At 47.6% G+C, this 19183-nt stretch overlaps 1 long non-coding RNA gene across 1 annotated transcript; it reads left to right on the forward strand.

Moving 5' to 3' along the window:
- The first annotated feature begins 2396 nt into the window (after window positions 1-2396).
- Window positions 2397-18918, forward strand: LOC109310268. The gene is made up of 4 exons (XR_002101170.1): window positions 2397-2506; window positions 2745-2746; window positions 2984-2993; window positions 18908-18918. It is a non-coding gene; the product is annotated as an uncharacterized LOC109310268 (long non-coding RNA).
- Window positions 18919-19183: the final 265 nt, after the last annotated feature.

Genomic DNA, 19183 nt, shown 5'->3' on the forward strand with positions numbered 1-19183 from the left:
GGGCCTGGGCAGGGGCTTGACCCAGCCCGGCTCCACGCAGCCGCCTCCTCCCAGGGAGTGAGGAGTTGAGCCCTTCCCACCACGAGCCCGCTTACCTCTGGCTGTGCTGGGGGTCGGCAGGGGGCTCTGTGGCTGCTGAGGGGTGTCTGGGGGGCTTCGGGGGAGTGGGGGCGCAGCGGGCTTCACCCACACATCTCTCACCACTCCAGAGCCTAACTGACAAGCTTCTTCAATAAACAGGATGTCAGGCAAGCCTGGAGTGAAATGATCACTAGCTGCTTGAAGGGCTTGGCTGATGGCTGCAACCCATACAGGCCTTGAACAGCAGGAGCAGAATTTCATTACCAGACTGCCTTCCATGCAGTGATGGCATAGGTGAACCTATCCATCAAGGAGGGGATTGTTAGCACTTAAGAAATTTATAAATTGACACCCTGTTTTGACCTTCAAACATGGGTTTCAATTTTATAGCTCTGGATACAGCTGCATCCAGCTGGTAAGTCTGGTGGGGTGGAAGGGGACGGGGAAGGGAAGAGGGTGGGGGCGCAGATCAAGCCCCCCCTCAGTGAGGGAGGGGTGGGGGCAAGTTAGTCATGTGGCAGGTCATTTGGCAGCTCCTGCCACTCACCCGGGAGGTAATGGGGGTGTCATGTCCCCCTGGATTGGGGCAGCATGGGCGGGGCCAGGACTGTGCCCCAGGTGGATGGTGTGGCCTATGGGAGAGCTATGGCCTGCCATAGTCTTTGCTCCACTCTGTGCCTCCGTCACAATCTAGCACATGGGGAGTCAGGCCATCTAGACTGACTCTCTGCCCCCCCAGCGTAATCTAGCATGGGAAATGATAAGTCAGCCCAGCTGGGCTGAATTTCCCGAGCTTGATCATGGGGCTGGTTTTGGGAATTCAGCCCAGCTGGGCTTAGTTTCTTTCCCCAACCCAATGGTTGGGCAAAATGTTAAAACAGCTTTAAAACAGCCTCACTGTTTCAACAAAGCGAAACACTGAGGGTGTTTTGACTTGAAATGAAATTGAGTACAAAATACTCTTCTGTCCAGACCTCGAAACTGAACTTGGAACAGAACAGTGCCATTTCACACAGCCCTAGTAATTATGTCTTTCAAATATGTATCAAAAGGGTGCAGTAAAGCCCACTCATATCTGTGTGTTCTCTTCTCACACTACCAAATAATTATTTAATGGTTTTCCACATCACAATTAGATAAACATACAGATGTACAAAGACAGTCAGGGGAGTTATAGCACTTTAAATCACAGATTGTCAACAAGGCTGCCATGGCAATGGGGTGCCATGGGATCCTTTTAAGGCTGAACAATAGGCTGAACAATATTAGAACTATTAGGTGCTTCAAACACTTAAGATAAACCCAGAGATTTGAAACAGAAATCCACTAAACAGGAAAACATTCCAACCTGTTGTGCGCATCTCAGTTCTTTGCAACAAAAGATTTTTTCTTTTATTTTTCTATAGTCCAAAAAAGTGAAAGCTAACAGCTGGCATTTTCCAAAGAGTAGTTTGAGTGTAATGAAAGGATTCTTTGAGTCTAAATAGGTTATGAACCACTGCCTTAGACCAAAGAGAAGCCTCAACAAAATCCCTAGGATAAGTCTGTCTGTGGATTAACTATTAAAAACAGTTTATGTTTCCAGTAAAGTTAGTGATAAAATTCGCAAGACTTGAGGGTGTGTAGAGTCCTTTTTCTGCAAAAATACAGAATCATTTTTGTACTACACATTTGGTTCCTTACATAGCTTGACTTTTGGGCCATATACAGACATTCTACATAAACCAGTATAAATGCTGAGAAACGAGTCTACAACCACAACAAACCAGGAGTTCAGTGCATATAGACTGGTTTAAAAATGGTGGAATCTGCTTTAAGATATACCTAGACTGATGTGGTATCAAACTCAATCAACTTAGGTTAGATTGTAGAACTGTGAGACGCTTCAGTAGCTGATTCGATCCAGACGAGATTCGGCTTGATTTGGCAGCCAAATCTCCAAATCCAAATCTGGAGACCCATTAAACGGTCCAAATCAAATAAGAAGCCGCAAATCAATTTGGAGTAATTTGGAGATTCCGAAGGCTTGCAGGAAACAGAAACTGAGAAGAGGGAGGGGAATGGGGTCATCTTCCATTTATGGAAAAGGCTGAGAGGGTGGAAAGACTGCTCTGATATTGACGTCTGTAGCTGGCCAGTGACTGTGATCTTTCTCTGAGTTCCCTTCCAATCACAGTGCTCTGGAGGAGGGACATAGGAACATATCAAGCTGTGTCTGAAGTGATCTGCACCTTTGTGAGTGGTATTGCTCTTGGAACAGCAGCATCTGAAAGGCTCTAGCTTGCTATCTAGTCTCTCTTCTTGTAAGTTGGTTGGCTGGTCTTGTATGGCAGGCTTTAAACTAGCTTTGCCGGGGGAAGGGGCCGCTCCAAGTGGAGAGGATGTTTCACCAGCATGCAGGGTGACAAGAGAAAGGGATGCCCAGGTAAGCAACAACATCTTGGGAGTAAGGGGCCACAACTGTCCTGTGAGTGTGAGGGAGGGGCATACATGCTCAGGAGGCCTCAAGTGCCTCTACACTAATGCTTGTAGTATGGGGAACAAGCAGGAGGAACTGTGCCTCTTGATTACGAGTAAGATCCAGACTTAGTAGAGCTCACACAAACCTGGTGAGACCCCACCCAGAGCTGGGCGGTGGGTATTCGGGGATACACCCTATATAGAAGTGACAGGACAGAAAGAAAAGGTGTGGGGGGGTCACGCTCTATGTCAAAGAGCACCTCACAACATGAAGGATTAGTTTCAGGTTAGAGGAGGGTCGGGCGGAGACACTGTGGGTCAAACTACAAGGGGGGCATGGTGAAAGGGACCTTACAGTAGGTGTCTACTACAGACCACCCAACTAGGGGGAAGAACTAGACTAGGACTTCTCCAGTCAGCTTATGGAGGCGGTTAGGTCAAGGGATGTTATAGTCATGGGTGACATAAACTACCCAGACATTTGTTGGGAGGAGCAGACAGCCAGGTCTAACTTCTCCAGCAAGACTAAAGCCCTTGACTTCAGAAGGGCCATCTTCAATAAGCTTCGGAGATTAGTGGGGGAGGCACTGAGGGCCCAATAGGTAGAGGAGATGGGAGGCCATGAGGGATGGGTGTACCTTAAGGGGATGATCCTTCAGGCCCAAAGGGTAACAGTCCCTGAGAGAAGCTAAGGGGGGGTAAGAGTGCTCAGAAAACCCCTTGGCTCAGCAAAGGCATTCAGGAATGCCTGAGAACTAAAAGGGAGGCATACAACCAGTGGAAGGGAGGAGCTATCACCAAGGAGGAGTACTCCTCCTCTGCCCGGGAGTATAGGAAGACTATTAGGAAGGCCAAAACAGAGATGGAACTCTGGCTAGAATCCAGGATTAAGGACAACAAAAAGTCCTTTTTCAAGTACACTGCGAGCAAGAAGAGGGTACCAGGCAATGTAGGGCACCTACAAGATGCAAATGGTAATCTTGTGGCTATGCCAGACAAGAAAGCTGATATTTTTTAAAGTTTCTTTGCCTCTGCTTTCTTGAACAGGAACCGGGACATCCCTCCTACCAGAGGTAGGGACAATCTTGGGGATAGGTCTGTCAGGCCTTTGGTCAGCGCAGATGTAGTCAGGGATCTTCTGGAAGGGCTGGACATTTTTAAATCTGCAGGTCCAGATGCCCTCCACCCAAGGGTGTTGCGGGAGCTGGCAGGGGTCATCATGGAGCCCTTGGCCTGGCTGTATGAGCATTCATGGTCATCTGGCCAGGTCCTGAAGGATTGGAAACTAGCTAATGTGGTCCCAATTTTTAAGAAAAAGAGGAAGGAGGACCTAAGTAACCATAGGCCTGTAAGCCTCACCTCGGTACTCAGGAAGATCTTGGAATCATCAAGGAGCACATCTGTGGGGGGCCAGCAGGGGAGATCATGCTCAGGGACAATCAGCATGGGTTCATCAAAGGTAGGTCCTGTCTGACCAACCTGATTGCCTTTTATGACCAAGTAACTAAATCCTTGGATGATGATGTTGCTGTGGATGTAGTCTTTCTGGACTTTAAGAAGGCCTTTGACACTGTCTCTCACCCCACTCTCATCAATAAATTAGGTGATTGTGGCATTGATGCCTACACAGTTGGATGGGTAAAAAATTGGCTGATGGGGTGCACCCAGAGAGTAGTGGTCGACACTTCGTACTCAACCTGATGAGATGTGAGCAGTGGGGTCCCCCAGGGCCCACACTGTTTAATATCCTCATCAGAGACTTGGACAAGGGGGTTGAAAGCACGTTGTCCACGTTTGCTGATGACACTAAGATGTGGGGTGAGGTGGACACACTTGAAGGGAGAGAGAGACTACAACTAGATTTAGACAGACTAGAATAGGATGGGGTTCAACATAGACAAATGCAGGGTGCTGCACCTTGGGAGAAGGAATCCACAGCATACATACAGGCTGGGGAGTTCCCCTCTTGAAAGCACAAGAGGCAGAAAGGGATCTTGGAGTCATTATTGGCTCCAAGATGAACATGAGCGGCCAATGCCAGACTGCAGCCAGCAAGGCCAGCCATACCTTGTCATGTATCCAAAGATGTATCCCAAGCTGGTCCAGAGAGGTGATACTCCCCTCTATGCGACATTGGTTAGGCCGCAATTGGAGTACTGCATCCAGTACTGGGCGCTGAACTTTAAAAAGGATGTGGCCAGCCTGGAGAGAGTTCAGAGGACAGCCACCGTTTGGAGACAGGGGAGCAGGCCAGGCCCTATGAGGAGAGACTGAGGGACCTGAACTATTCAGCCTCGGCAAGAGGAGACTGAGGGGGGACCTGGTGGCTGCCTACCATCTCATCAGGGGAGATCATCAGCAAATAAGAAGAGCCCTATTCTCCCCAGCACTACCTGTGGTGACGAGGAACAATGGTAATAAGCTGATGGAGAATAAGTTTAGGTTAGAGATCAGGAGACAATATTTTACAGTTAAGATGGACAGAATCTGGAATGAACTTCCTAGGGAAGTGGTCCTTGCCCCTACCTTGGGCAAATTCAAGAGGAGGTTGGATGATCACCTGTCTGGGGTCTTGTGAACCCAGCATTCATTCCTGCCTGTGGCAGGGGGTCAGGCTAGATGATCTGTTCAGGTCCCTCCTGACCCTAGCTACTATGAAGTTGTATCTAAATCCTTTCCTACTTACCCTCGCCTACAATCTCTATTGTTATCCCTATCTATTCCTTTCAACTTTCTCTTCCCTCAAAATTCCTTTATTTATTCTTGTTAGTTTGTCTTGATTCTGTCCCACCAAAAAAAGAAATCTGTGTTTTCCCTGACAGTGTGTCATCACTGTGCAGAAAAGCACAACATATACTATACATGCATACACACACATTTCACAGCACACCAAACATTATGAAGCATGCTGGAAAGGTAGGTGCCAGATCTTGTGGCAGGGGAGGAAGAGGGGGTAAAGGTAGAGCTGCAAGGTCCCCCTGCCCCAAACATAGACGCACCCTCTTTACTGGCAGCGATGCTGCTAGTGGGAGCAAGGATGTGGCAGCAGTGTCTTTACCTGCATCACCAACACTAACACCACTAACCGGCAACAACATGACATTCTCCACCCCTATTTCAGTTCCCAGCATAAGCCTTCCAGTGCCAGAGAAGGAGCTGGATCTGGAAGCAGAAGAGCTGAAGGGCATAGCGAAGGAAATTCTGGGGAAGGAGGGGGATCTGAGTTTGTGCTCCACACCTCTAAAAGTTCCCCTAGAGGCAGGTCTCCTTCTCTGGAAGGCACTTTGGATGAGGTTGTGGGGTCAGGTGGCTCAGCTCCTCCTGTTGTTGTGCCCTCAACCCAGAAGTGAGTAGGTACTTTAATGTGGGATCATTTTGAGGTGGCAGATGATCCCACGTATGCTACCTGTCAACTCTGCTGAAGGCAGATCATCTGGGGCAAGGATGTGAAACACTTTTCCACTACAGCAATGCTGCTGCATCTCAGGAGGCAGCACCCCTTTGCTCTTGCTCCTTCTCCACCTGGCACCAGTGGCAGCATGCCCCAAAAGAAGTCCTGCTCTTGCTCCAAAGCTCCCATCCCCAAGAAGCAGAGGAAGGCCACACTGGACTAGTGGGGGAAAGGCAGGGACAGAGTGGGGCTTGTTCCCAAGGTGAGCGAGGTCAACCAGAGCATTTGGGAGAGGCTTGCTCTGGATGGTCAGCCCTTCTCCTTTGTTGAGCATCCAGGGTTCAGGTGGCTCCATCATACCAAGTGCCTGCATCCACCACCTTTAGCAGGACAGTGGTGCCATCCCTGTATGAGACATGCAAGGAGTACTTGAGGGAGGAGCTGCACAAAGAAGATCTGCAGGTAGCCTTGCACTTCACCTCAGACATCTAGAGCAGCCGGGCTGGAGATCATGCCTGCCTCTTCCTCACAGGGCACTGGTGTGATAAGTCAGGACACTGGTGGGCTCTCCTTCAAGTGGAGGCAATGGATGGGTCCCATATGGCAAAGGAGATCATGGTGACCATGAGCTGCATGGTGCAGGGATGGCTTGATGGGCAGGGCAAGCTCACCTGCAGGTTCATGGCCACAGACAATGGGACTAATATGGTCAAGGCGGTGCATGACGACAACTTTGTTGGCATCCACTGTGTGGCACACAAGTTCCACTTCGTAGTCAGGGACACCTTGGAGGGGGACAGGGCTCCCAGTGACAATGCTGTCACCACCAGCCAGCTCATTCTGAAACGCAGGAAGATGGTGGGCTACTTCCACCAGAGCATCAAGGGGAGCAAGATGCTGCAGGACAAACAGGCAGAGCTGAGTACCCCGCAGAACAAAATCACGCAGAATGTGGAGCCTCAGTGGAACTCCACATGCCTGATTCAGCAAAGGCTGGTCGAGCAACAAAAGGCTATCCATGAAATGGCCTTGGTCAAAGAGATTGGGATCAGGTCAAAGAGACTGGGATCCCCTTAACAAAACCGAGTGGGATAACATCTCCCAGAACTTGGTGGTCCTCAAGCCATTCCATGAGGTTACCGAGAGCCAGAGTGCTGGTAATGCCCTCCTTAGCCAGGTGATCCCTGTAGTGAAGGAGCTTGAGAAAGAAATGGAGAAGTTCCAGGGGACTGATGTATCTGGCTGAAGCAAACCACTTTCACCTGAGGTGCAGGGACTGGTGAAGCAGCTGAAGGAGGGCATAAAAATATGGCCGGGTCCATTGCAGTCCAGTACGGTCCATCCACATGTTGGAAGGCATGTGCGACTCAAGGGTGAAGGGGAACATCTGCAGCAGCAAAACCCTCTATCACTGGACGGAGGTGCTGGTGAACAGAGTCAGGGAGGCAGAAGGGCAGAGGCAGGGGTACATGGAAGAGTGGGATCCACTGTCCTGTGCCAGCACTCCAACCATGAGCCAATCTCCTCCACCACAGCTGCTGCCAATGTGGGCCAAGGGCATAGCTTCAATGTTGGGATCCAGAGGCACCAGACCCTGATGGTGATCAGGCAGGTAGCATGGAGGCCTTGGTGGCTACCTACCTCACTGAGGATGTGGAGCTGCTGAACTGCAACCCCTTGACCTGTTGTGCAACCTGCATCCAAGTGTGGCAGGATCTGGCCACAGTTGCCCTGGAACACCTGTCCTGTCCACCAACCAGTGTTCCAAGCGAGGTGTTCAGAATTGATGGGGATATTATGACACCCCACTGCACCTCCTTGGATCCTGGTTTGGTGGAGCAGCTGGTGTTCCTGAAGGTGAACCTCCTGGTGCTGGGGTTCCCCAAGCTCCACATGCAGATGGAGTGAGTGCCACTCTCCTCACTCCATACCTATTTGCTTTTTAAATTTTCTTTTGGAACCTTGAGTTGCACCTTTACAGAAACCCCTGCACCCATCTCCTTGAAACTTGGCAAGCCTCATGCCCTCAGAGGGGGCTAGCACCCCTGCTGTTTTCATCTGAATCTGCAAAACAATTACAAAGTTATAGGTATTTTAGTGATTCCCATTATAGTCTATGGCTGAATCTGTGCCAAATCTTCAAATCCGAATTGGCCAAATCAAATCAGGGCAGTGATTTAAATCACTAAATTGAATAACTGTCCCTCTGAATCAGCTGAATCCAAATCCAAATTGAATACCTGCTGCCTCGCACAGGCCTATTAGATTGGTCTATCAAAATTTTGTACTATATCTCCTACCAACTCAAGTTAGGTCACAGTCCCCCAGCATCACAGGCCACTTTGTGGGCCCCACTAAGCCCCCATCACAGGGCAGCACAGTAGCCTCAGCCCATACTCATCTGCTTCAGCCAAGCATCTCTCACAGAACCAGCCAGATGCAGGAGGCAAGGCTGGAGGCCATGACAGTGGGGGGCAGCAGCCAGACAGTGAGGTGATGGAAAGCCAGACCCAGCCCTGGCCTGAGCCAGCACAGCTGAGGGGTGAACAGACTGCATGGTAACTGCCTCCATGTTGCCCATCTAACAGCCGCTGGAAGAGGTAGGGCTAGGGGCCATGTTGTCTGTCAGCTGGGCCGGGAAGCAGAGGGGGAGCAGAGGCCCCTACCATACAGACTACCTCCCCTCCCCACCCCCCAGCTGTGCTGGCTTGGGTCTGGAGGGGTCAGGGCCAGGGTGGAGGTCTCTGTTCCCCCCACCTCCCCACCAGTACTGACAGATGGCCACAGGCAGGGGTGTGGGGCTGAAGAGAGGGGGTGCGCTGGCCAATCAGAGGTGGCCGACTGCCTGGCTGGGTTTGGCATTCTCCAGCAGCCTGCTGGGAGGTGCGAAGTGCCCCCAAGCTGCTGGCCTCAGCTAGTACAGGCAGCCTGAGTGCCCTCCCCACCAGCAGGGCAAATGTCTGTTCTGTTCACTCTTGACCTAACCCAGAGCAGTTAGAATAAAGACAAAATTTAGATTGCTTCTGCCTCAGGCGTTTTGAATATCTGTACATAGCCTTGGTCTATGATATTTCAGTTTACTGCTTTGAGAATTTCCTAGTATAATAGTATTTGGAAAAGAACGATTAATTAGTTACAATGATAGCAGAATTTGATTTCAGCAAGCTTTTTTTTTGTGAACTGTGGAAACAATTGAGCTAAATAACAAGAGAATCTGCAATTAGTAGCAAAATATCCTTTGGTCTAGAGTCACTGTTAATGTCTAATGCAAGATTAATGTTAATTTCCCATCTCTAAGGACTATGTTGCAAAGAGTAAGCTTGAAGTACAACTAAGTTGATAATTAAAAAAAGGTTCTCTTACCTCCTGAGCCATTTGCTCCTTATCAGCCAGAAAAACTCCAGCAAATAAGTTAGTGAATCTGAAACTAGCCAGAAAAGATTTCTGTCAATCTTAATTTCACCCTACAAAAGTGAGCATATAGCCATTCAAGCTACATGGAACACTACAAAAGAGGACAAAAATGCTACAAAATAGTATCTTTTCCAAACAGAAATGTACTGGTTTTGTAGTAGTACATGTAAGCCAGTACAGGTACAGGTAGCAAGCACTACAGGGGTCTCTAGAATCCTCAGCATCCCAATATTCTGCTCTCCCACAGGGGAGGCGGGGAGAGCAGCTGACTTCCTGATAGCCTGCTTAGTAGTAAGCTGTCAGGAAGCCCTACTATTACTGTGTCACAAATACCAGCTTTCTGCTACAGTGGCAAATCACACAGAGGAAGCTCTTTCTGCTTGCTTGGCTCTGCTGACCAGCTTTCTGAGCTCAGATTTAAACCCCTATGAGCAGTTTGTCATTCCATCTCCCTCTTCAAATTTCCACTTTATTCATTAACTGCTCTTCTTCACTATTAATTCACTGTCCTCCTTCAATAATTCCATACAACTGACTTGTTACGACCTTCTTCCACTTTCTAATGACTCTCTTCTTCACTGATGCTGTCCAAACACCCTTTCTCATTTATGCACTCAAGAGCTGGAAGAAGCAGAGACTTGGTATACATAAATGCATTCAAAGGGAAGGTCTTTGGTAGATGTGATATCTTTTATTAGACCAACTGAGTAGTTGAATCAAAGCTCTAACTGAAGAACCTTGCCTGTCTATGTCCTTAAACCAACACAGTTACAACCAAAAACCCTATAGGCATTCACCACACTCAATCTATCTTCAAAGGGCTTACACACCAGGAAAATTGAGTAAGTAACTCAGGGCGGGGGAAGTGGTGGGTGAGACTGCAAAGGGCTAGTAGGTCTGGGGGGGCAGGGCGGGGGAGACAGGTAACAGGTATGAGGGCATGGTGAGATCAGGGAAGGGGCTGGCAGATCTATGGGAGAGATGTCCATTCAAGGATAGATGGTCCAGGGGGTTAAAAATATCCTGATAAAGGTCAGGGGGTAGGAAGAGCACAATCCCAGGGCTGGGGCAAGCAGCTGGGTTTTTCCAGCCTCAAGGCTTCCCTCTGAATGCATATAGGTGCTCATTAGATTGGGTTAACCTGTTCCCAATCTAAGTTAGTTGACTTCGTCAGGTGAACTAACTTAGATAAGGCCCACCATTTTTTGCCCAGTTTAACCACCTTGATGCCTGCGCAGATGAACATTTAGACAGAACTGAGCCTAGTTAACTTGATCTAAATGTAATGTCTGTGCACACCTTCTGCAACTTCTTCTGCTTCTCAGATTTTCAGCGCTAAATGTGGACAATAGAAAACAGAAGGCATCTTCCTCTGTGCCATAGGCACTTAAGTTGTTCCAAGTGCTGACTGGCAGGATGCTTGAACTGCTCTGAATCTACAGACTACAGCAGGGGTGGGCAAAATGTGGCCATTCTATCTGGCCCACAGGGCCCCTAAAACATTTAGAAAATTAATATTTAGATGCCCTGGGCTGCCTGTAGTGCAGCCCTTGATGGCTTGCCAAAACTCAGTAAGTGGCCCTCTGCCCAAAATAATTGCCTACCCTGGACTAGAGAGAGTTGTGGCAGTGTCTCACATGGAGAGAGAAGCGAGAGAGAAAAGGAAAGACCAGGTTAAGAAGAGTAAGAAGAGAAAGCAGGAGTTGCAAATGCATGAGGTAAAAATGGATAAAGGGATAGGAATCAGACTGGTGGGAAACAGCTAGAGAGGTTGAGGAGCATGAGGAGACAGCAAAGCAGGGGACAGCAAGGAAATCTTTGAGAAAGTAAGAATATAAGATTATCAAGTAGAAAGTGAAATATATAGCAGGAGCACATCAAGTATGCTCTAGAAATTTGGAGATACAAAAGAAAAAATGAACCTGCTTCTTTGGAGAAACACAAGACAAAGGAAAGATGTTAATGGAGGAGCAGGAAGATTTAGGCAGAGAAAAAAATCTATGAGAAGAGAAACTGGTAACAAAGAACAGTTTAAGAAATTGAAGGGCAGCAAAAAGAAAGTGCAATGCCAATCCTGGATTTGTCACTTTCAGTTAATTTTCTTGTTATGCTTACACTTACTGCATTTTCTTGACACCAGCTGACCAGTGCTGTTATTATGAGAAATGTTCCCAGTAAAAGATTCCTATATACCCTCTTATAAAAGCAAATTATAACTGAATAGTGTTCAGTGTTTCCTCTTTTGGGCAGCCACAATTAAGTATTGCCCCGGAAGAGGGAGGCAGGAGATACGGGGTTCCCCCCACCGCCAATGGGATTCTTATCTTTCAGCCCTTGAGGCTGAACATGCGACTGCTCCAAAGCCAAGCTAAACATGAATACTGATCAACACGTGTGAGGCTCACAGTGTAACATGTAACAAAGCCCTAACACAACTACACACTCATCTCAATTCAGTTCTTTGACCTTTGTAACCCAATTAGCCTTATGTAGCTTTGTATAGGTGTCAGAACGGACATAACATAAAAAACAGTAGACAATACCAAATCAAAGTTTCAATCTGAAGTCATGGAATTGAACAGGAATCTCTGAAGGGAAGATATTCTTACTGGTGAGGCCTTCAAAATACTAAAAAAACTCCAGCTTGATTCATAAATTTGAGCCTCAGTTATTACGGGTGGGTGAAAATGACAATATTTTAACAGGAAAGAAGTGTGGAATCATAAATATTATAGCCCAGAGAAAGTTTGTCAAAGTTATTTTACACAAATAAAAATAAAAGCAAAAACATGCTATTAGAAAAGGCACCTATATATGTAAAATGTTCACATTTTATACCAACAGCTTAACACTGTGATTCTAGATTTAGTACAATCACATAATATTCCCCATTTTATTGGACTCCAAAGGCACTAACACACTTGTGGGAAGCCTGCTCTGATGCACTAAGAATCCAGCACGTCGGGGCAGACTCAATTAATTGAGTCTTGCACCACCATGTAAATTGACGTGATCTGGCAGCCTTGCATGTCATGTGTATCAGCGATGCAACACGCCTCCACGCTGAGAAAGTGGCGGTTGTGGTCTTTGAACTAAAACATGTACAGTGTGCTTTAGTTCAAAGTGCACCACTGTCATTTTTGCAGTACCTCTGTGCATTTGATACACGTGATGTGCAGGCACTTTTAATTAGTACAGCTTGCTAATTAAAAACACCCAGCACCACATGAGAAACGTGTAAAAATGCCCTAAGGTTCAACCTAACATTTGATTGTAGGTTCCAACTTGGGAAATGCCATCTTTCCTATCAGCTTGCCACATGGAGAAATGACAGGACTGAACTGGATGGCCAGGAAAGAGGTGCACACTCTGCTTCTTTCCTCAAAAAACCTATGTTCTGCTCATTTACAAGATTATTATATTATCTTATACTTTGAACTAAACTAGGTTCAACATGGGACGGGGATGCAGATGACAGAGAGAACCTAGGACCAACAAACCATGAGCCATTTGCTGGAACAGCCCACATAAGTACTAAGGGGCCCAGTGGGCATCAGGACAGGGGGGCACCAAGGGCACGCACTGGGGGAATTAAGTGTCCCTATACTAATGCTAGGAGTATGTGGAACTCACACTCCTGCTTGCAAAGAAGAACACTGCCTTAGCTGGGCTAACTGAAACTTGGTGGGACCCTACCTATGATTGGGCAGTAAGCATTGAGGGTTATAGGCTGTACAGATGCAATACAGTAGGGAGAAAAGGGGGGAGAAAAGGGGCGAGGTATTGCTCTCTCTGTTAAGGAGCAATATACATCTTCCATAATCAAGATGGAACCAGAGAAGGGACAAATTGAGGTACTGTGGGTCAGAATGCAAGGGGGTCCAGGGGAAAGGGAACTGGTAGTGGGGGTCTACTACAGGCCACCACATCAGGAGGATGAGTTGGACCTGAAATTCTCTAGACAGCTCATAGACGCCATACAGTCAAGGGACATGGTTGTCATGGGGGACCTAAACTACCCTGACATCTGCTGGGAGAAGCAGTCAGCTAGATCCAATCGTTCACATAGTTTCTTAACCTGCATACAGGATCTTCACCTAACATAAGAGGTATATGGTCCCACTAGGGGAAACGCCTTACTGGACTTAATTCTGGCTACAAGGGATGACTTGGTGGGAGATCTACTAACCAGTGGCAATACGTAGGGGGTGCACGAGAGTGAACATGCACCCCCTGATAGTGAGTGCTCTCGGCATAGGTGATGGGCATGGGGGCCACCTGGAATTTCTGGGTTTTGCCTCCAGCCACAGGGGAACTCCCCCCTGCTGCTGACACTGCCACAGCCCCCTGTGGATGGTCCCTGCTCAGCCCACCCCATCAGTGATGCCCGTGTCACTGCCTGTGGGCAATTGCCATGCCCCCCCAGTCCCAGAGACATACATCGCCTATGCTACTGACACAAGGTAACCTAGGGGACAGTGACCATCACTTGATCGGATTTACTATCTGAAGTAGGGTGGGAAAGATAACCAGTAGGTTATCTAGAGTGCTAGACTTTAGAAAGGCTAAGTGCTAGATTTCAGAAAGGCTAACATGGGGTAACTAGGAACAGTGACTGCAAACTGACATACAGCAGATTTAGGTTAGACAGATTGAGATTAGCTCAGGAGACTGGTTAGTGAGGCACTGAAGAACAGGAGAAGTGGTGAGATGGGAGCCCAGGAAGGGCAGTTGTTCTTAAGGGGAGTGATCCTACAGGCGCAGAGACAATCCCATTGCACAGGAAAGGGGGAAAAAGGGTCAAGAAACCCTCCTGGCTGAACAGGGAAATCCAGGAAAACCTAGGGGCAAAAAAAGAGGCATATAGGCTGCGGAAGCAGGAGGTAGCTACCAAGGCAGAGTATACCTACATCGCCTGCACTTGCAGGGAGGGAGTCAGAAAGGCCAAAGCAAAAAGGGAACTTAGGCTGGCAACAAAAATTCAAGAAAACAAAAAGTCCTTCTTCAGGTATATAGGGAGTAAAAAGGCGGCACAGGGTAGCATAGGACCCCTGCAGGACAAACTAGGGCAATTAGTAACAGATAGGGGAAACAAGCTGAGCTCTTCAATGAGTTTTTTGCCTCTGTATTCCTGAACATGGATCAGAACAAATCTCCCAGCTGGATCGTAGACAGGCACAAAACAGAAACCAGCCCACCAACTGTTAGCATCGACTTAGTGAAGGGACAGTTGGAGGGGCTGAATGCATTTAAATCAACAGGCCCAGATGGTCTTCATCCAAGGGTACTGAAGGAATTGACTAGTGCCATAGCAGAGCCACTGGCATGGCTGTTTGAGCACTCTTGGTGCTCAAGTTAGGTCCCAGCGGACTGGAAAAGGGCTGGCCAGTCCAGAAGAGGAGGAAGGAGGAACTGGGTAACTAGAGACCAGTTAGTCTCACCTCTATCCTCGGGAAAACCTTTGAAAAAATTATTAAGGATCACATTTGTGGGAGTCCAGCAGGGAAAACAATGCTGAAGGGCAACCAGCACAGATTCATAGCAGGTGGATCCTGCCTGACTAACCTTGTTTTTTTTTAGAACCAGGTCACAAAATGCTTAGACACAGGAATCGAGGTAGATGTCACCTACTTGGATTTTAAGAAAGCCTTCAATACAGTATCTCATTCTATTCTCAGAGACAAACTGAGTGACTGTGATGGATGATTACGTGGTCAGGTGCATGGCAAATTGGCTTAGGGGTCACAGTCAGAGAGTGGTGGTGGATGGGTCAGTATCAACCTGGAACTATGTGGGCAGTAAAATCCCACTAGGCTTGATCCTTGGACCGGTGCTGTTCAATGTCTTCATCAGTGACTTGGATGAGGGCAAATTTGCAGATGATACCAAATTACAGGGTAAAGTTAACACACTAGAGGGTAGGGGATGAATCCAAGCAGATCTGGACAGGTTGGAAATGTAGGCAGAACAGAACAGGATGCAGTTCAACAAGGACAAATGCAAGGTACTGCACCTAGGGAGAGGGAATCACCGGCATGCTTACAGGCTGGGGGAGGACTTTCTCACCAGCACAGCAAAAGAAAGGGATGTTGGAGTCATTGTTGATAACAAAATGAACATGTGTCATCAATGTGACAAAGCAATCAGTAAAGCTAACCACACCTTATCATGCATTAGCAGGTGCATGACAAACAGGTCCAGGGAGGTGATACTTCCCCTTTATGCAGCATTGGTCAGGCCACAGTTGGAGTACTGCATCCAGTTTTGGGCACACTTCAAGAGGGATGTGCACAACCTTGACAGGGTTCAGAGGAGGGCCACTCGTATGGTTAGAGGCCTGGAGGCAAAGCCCTATAAGAAGAGATTGAGGGCCCTGGGTCTCTGCAGCCTCTGCAAGAGAAGGCTGAGAGCTGATCTTGTGGCCACCTACAAATTCACTGGGGGGACGGGACAGCAAGGAATAGGAAATGCTCTGTTTACCAGGGCACCCCTTGGGGTCACTAGGAACAATGACTGCAAACTGACATACAGCAGATTTAGGTTAGACATCAGGAAGAACTTCTTTACGATAAGGGTTGCCAGAATCTGGAATGGGCTTCCAAGGGAGGTACTGCTGTCCCCCACCTTGGGGGTCTTTAAGAGGAGGCTAGACATGCACCTGGCTGGGGTCATCTGACCCAAACATCTATGAATCTATTGCAGCAAGTACCTGATGAAAATAACCATCATGAAACAGCAACTTCAGTGAAGCTCATTGTTGAGAAACCATTAGGCATTTCTTTGAGAATACAGTGGAAAGTTTTAGGATTTATTCCTACTACTAAGACTTCACAGGCACAGTATCAATGCTGTAATAAACCAAGTCTGTCTAACCTGATTGTAGTGAGGGGCTACATCTGGTGCCAGCATGAGACCCTTCCCCCCCCGCAATCACATACCATGCTGGCCATACACTGTTGGGCATGCCCCTGGGATGCCCCTCCTCCCTCCCTCTGACACTGTGTAGGTAGTGCTAGTGGCATACAGCTCCCTGGGATCCACCCCTGCTGTGTGGGCATTCCCAGCAGAATGCAGCATCCCCACCATGTGGGTTCCATGAGCAGGGAGTAATCCCCTCTCTGATAAGCTGCACAGACGGTGTGAATGGCGAGCAGTCCCCTCCCGCTGAGAAGCAGAGAGAGGCAGCTGCAGGAGCTTACCGGTTGGACAACTCTGTAGTAAACCATAAATCAAAACTCACAGGGAGCATCTCCATGAGATGCTGACTGCATAGTAGCTTGATACTACTGTACAGGAAACATAGGTAGAGGAAGAAGAGGTGCCGGGCTCTGCCCGTTAGGGTGGTAGGGCCATGCTGCACTTGGGGTGGGCAGCATCAGCGCTAGGAGGGGAGGTTGGGGGGGGTAAGACAAATGTTGTGGTGGCTGCAGCCCCCCACCCATAGTTCCCTCCCAGCACCACCACCCACCCCAAGTGCAGCCCAGCCCAGCCCAGCCTAGCCCAGCCGGGAAGAGCCCGGTGCTGCCCTGGCCCCAGCCTGCAGCTGCAGCCCACTCTGCCCCACACAGACGCAGGGGCACACACCCCCCATGTCTCCCAGCGTGCATGCAACAGGAGCCATGCCCCCTGGATGAGTCGCTTGTGGCTCAGTCCTGTGCCCCACCCCAGCTGTGCAGCGCCTGCCCCTCCCCCAGCCTCATCCCCACTACTTTCCCACCCCTGCTGCAGCTGCCGCAAATCTGAGGCTGAGCTGCCTTGCAGCCCTACTCCTGCTCCGTGTTTGTGGGGGCTAATCCCTGTTAGTACTCCCCTCCACCGCCTATGACAGTAGCACAACATGGCAAAAACCATGCCAAGATGCTACTGTGCAATTCTATTAAGCTACTGCATGGTAGTATCACTTAAAAGGCGCTAGCCAGTGCTACTGCACAGTAATTCCAATCACTGTGCATGGGTACAGTAACCAAAGAGCAGTACCATCTCATGCAAACATGCCCACGGTGTTTCAATAAGCTCTCAGTAGAGGTAGCACTGAACACTGCACCAGGACTTTCATGATGTTGCCGTGTAAGAATGTAAGATGTACATAAAAAAAGATGAGAACAGAAAAAAGTAGAGGAAAGTTTCTACACTTCCTGGTGACAATGCAAAATTGTTTAACTTTCATACATTCCCATGGGGTAATTTCCTACCCCAGATGTATATTTTGTGCAGTATCTTAAAGTTAGTTAATTCTAAAAAAAATTCTTTTTAGGCCATTGTCACTGGCACTGCAGTGCACAATATCCCCAAAGAACAGCCAGCTTACATGAATGGTTTGCTCTCTATAGATGAAAAGCTGCCCAGGGTAACATTCACACCTGGGGTAACTTGTGTTTTTCCATATGAGGTAACAACTTATCCCAAGTCCGTGTTAATGCAATGTTACCCCAATGCAATTTTGTATAAATGACAGGCCTAGACCCGTTTGGCCACTTTGGGTGGATGCATCTGAAAGGTCAGAATTCATTAGACCTCATTCACATCCACTTCAAGTATCAATAGTAACTAATGGATGGCCATCCTCCACTCTGCTTTTGCTTTTGATTGGGAATTCACCCTAGTTTCCTGTGTTCCAAAGATGTCCAAAGTTGTGCTGCTGCTGTGAAGCATGCACCCTGACCTGTCAGTGGGTGGAGAGCAAAGAAAGCTGGATATCATCCATGACTACAATAAAAACAAGGGTGGGGTGGATAACCTTCACCACCTAGTCTGTATGACCACCTGCAAACAGAAAAATCAACGGATGGCCAATGACACTATTTTTCAATATGCTGGATGTGGCTGCCATTGCTAGCCTCAACATTTAGCTAGGCCACAATGCAAACTGGAAGCAAAGATCACATTTAAGAAGACGGTACTTTTTTTTTTTGCAGGAGCTTGGAGAACAGTTGATCAATGGAAAATAAAACAAAAAATGATGGATGCACATAATTTGTCTAAGTCCATCACGTATGGTACGACTGCCCTAAATTAGAAATTGCCACAATGCATCCCACTGGAACCTTCTGCAAGCATGAGTGGATATTGTACTTTTTGTCCAAGGACAGATGACCTCAAAACCTGGAAGCGATTTGAAGATTGAAAGCGATTTGCTGGAGTACACAACAGTACATCACTGCTGCTTTGTGAGGAATGTAATATTTAGTTAAAACAGGAAATGTTTTTGGAAGTGATTGTTAGTTTGAAAACAGTGTGAACTGCAGGCTTAGCAAGTTGTTCGCTCATGTTTTGAAACTCTAAAAAATGTTTAAATTTTGTTCATAGTTCTAGTTAAATAATATTTTGGGTTCAAATCATCATAAATACTCTTTCAAACAATCTGTATATTTAATAAATAATTTTTGGTAGTTATACTGTTGTCACTGGTTCCATTTTGTTCATGTGGGTGGGGTAGCAAGTTACCCCATGAGACCAACAACGGTTATTGTTTCATAAGAACGGATGTGGGTTAAATTGGAATAAACTGCACTGACTTCAGTGGAACTGTGCTACCCTATTTCAGCTACAATTCTTGCACAGCAGGTATAAGAGTAGAACTACACCCTATGATCTCAAAAGGATCTTATCTTCGAGACCTGATTTATACAATGCAATATGGCACAGCTTAACATCTCTCCACCAGTTTTTTTGCAGACATATTCAGCTACTCCAGGACTGTAGGAAGACACTGGATAGAGCCTTGTAACTTCCTAACCCTCAACCTCACAGCCTGTAAAAAAAGGAATAAGATCAGATTCCAGCTGTTTTCCAATGTACTTTGCTCTATTGATGTTTTGTGTATTTAATGTTTATATC

The sequence above is a fragment of the Crocodylus porosus genome, unplaced genomic scaffold (assembly GCF_001723895.1).
Source record: "Crocodylus porosus isolate Cpor-Errol unplaced genomic scaffold, CroPor_comp1, whole genome shotgun sequence".
Taxonomy (NCBI): Eukaryota; Metazoa; Chordata; order Crocodylia; family Crocodylidae; genus Crocodylus; species Crocodylus porosus.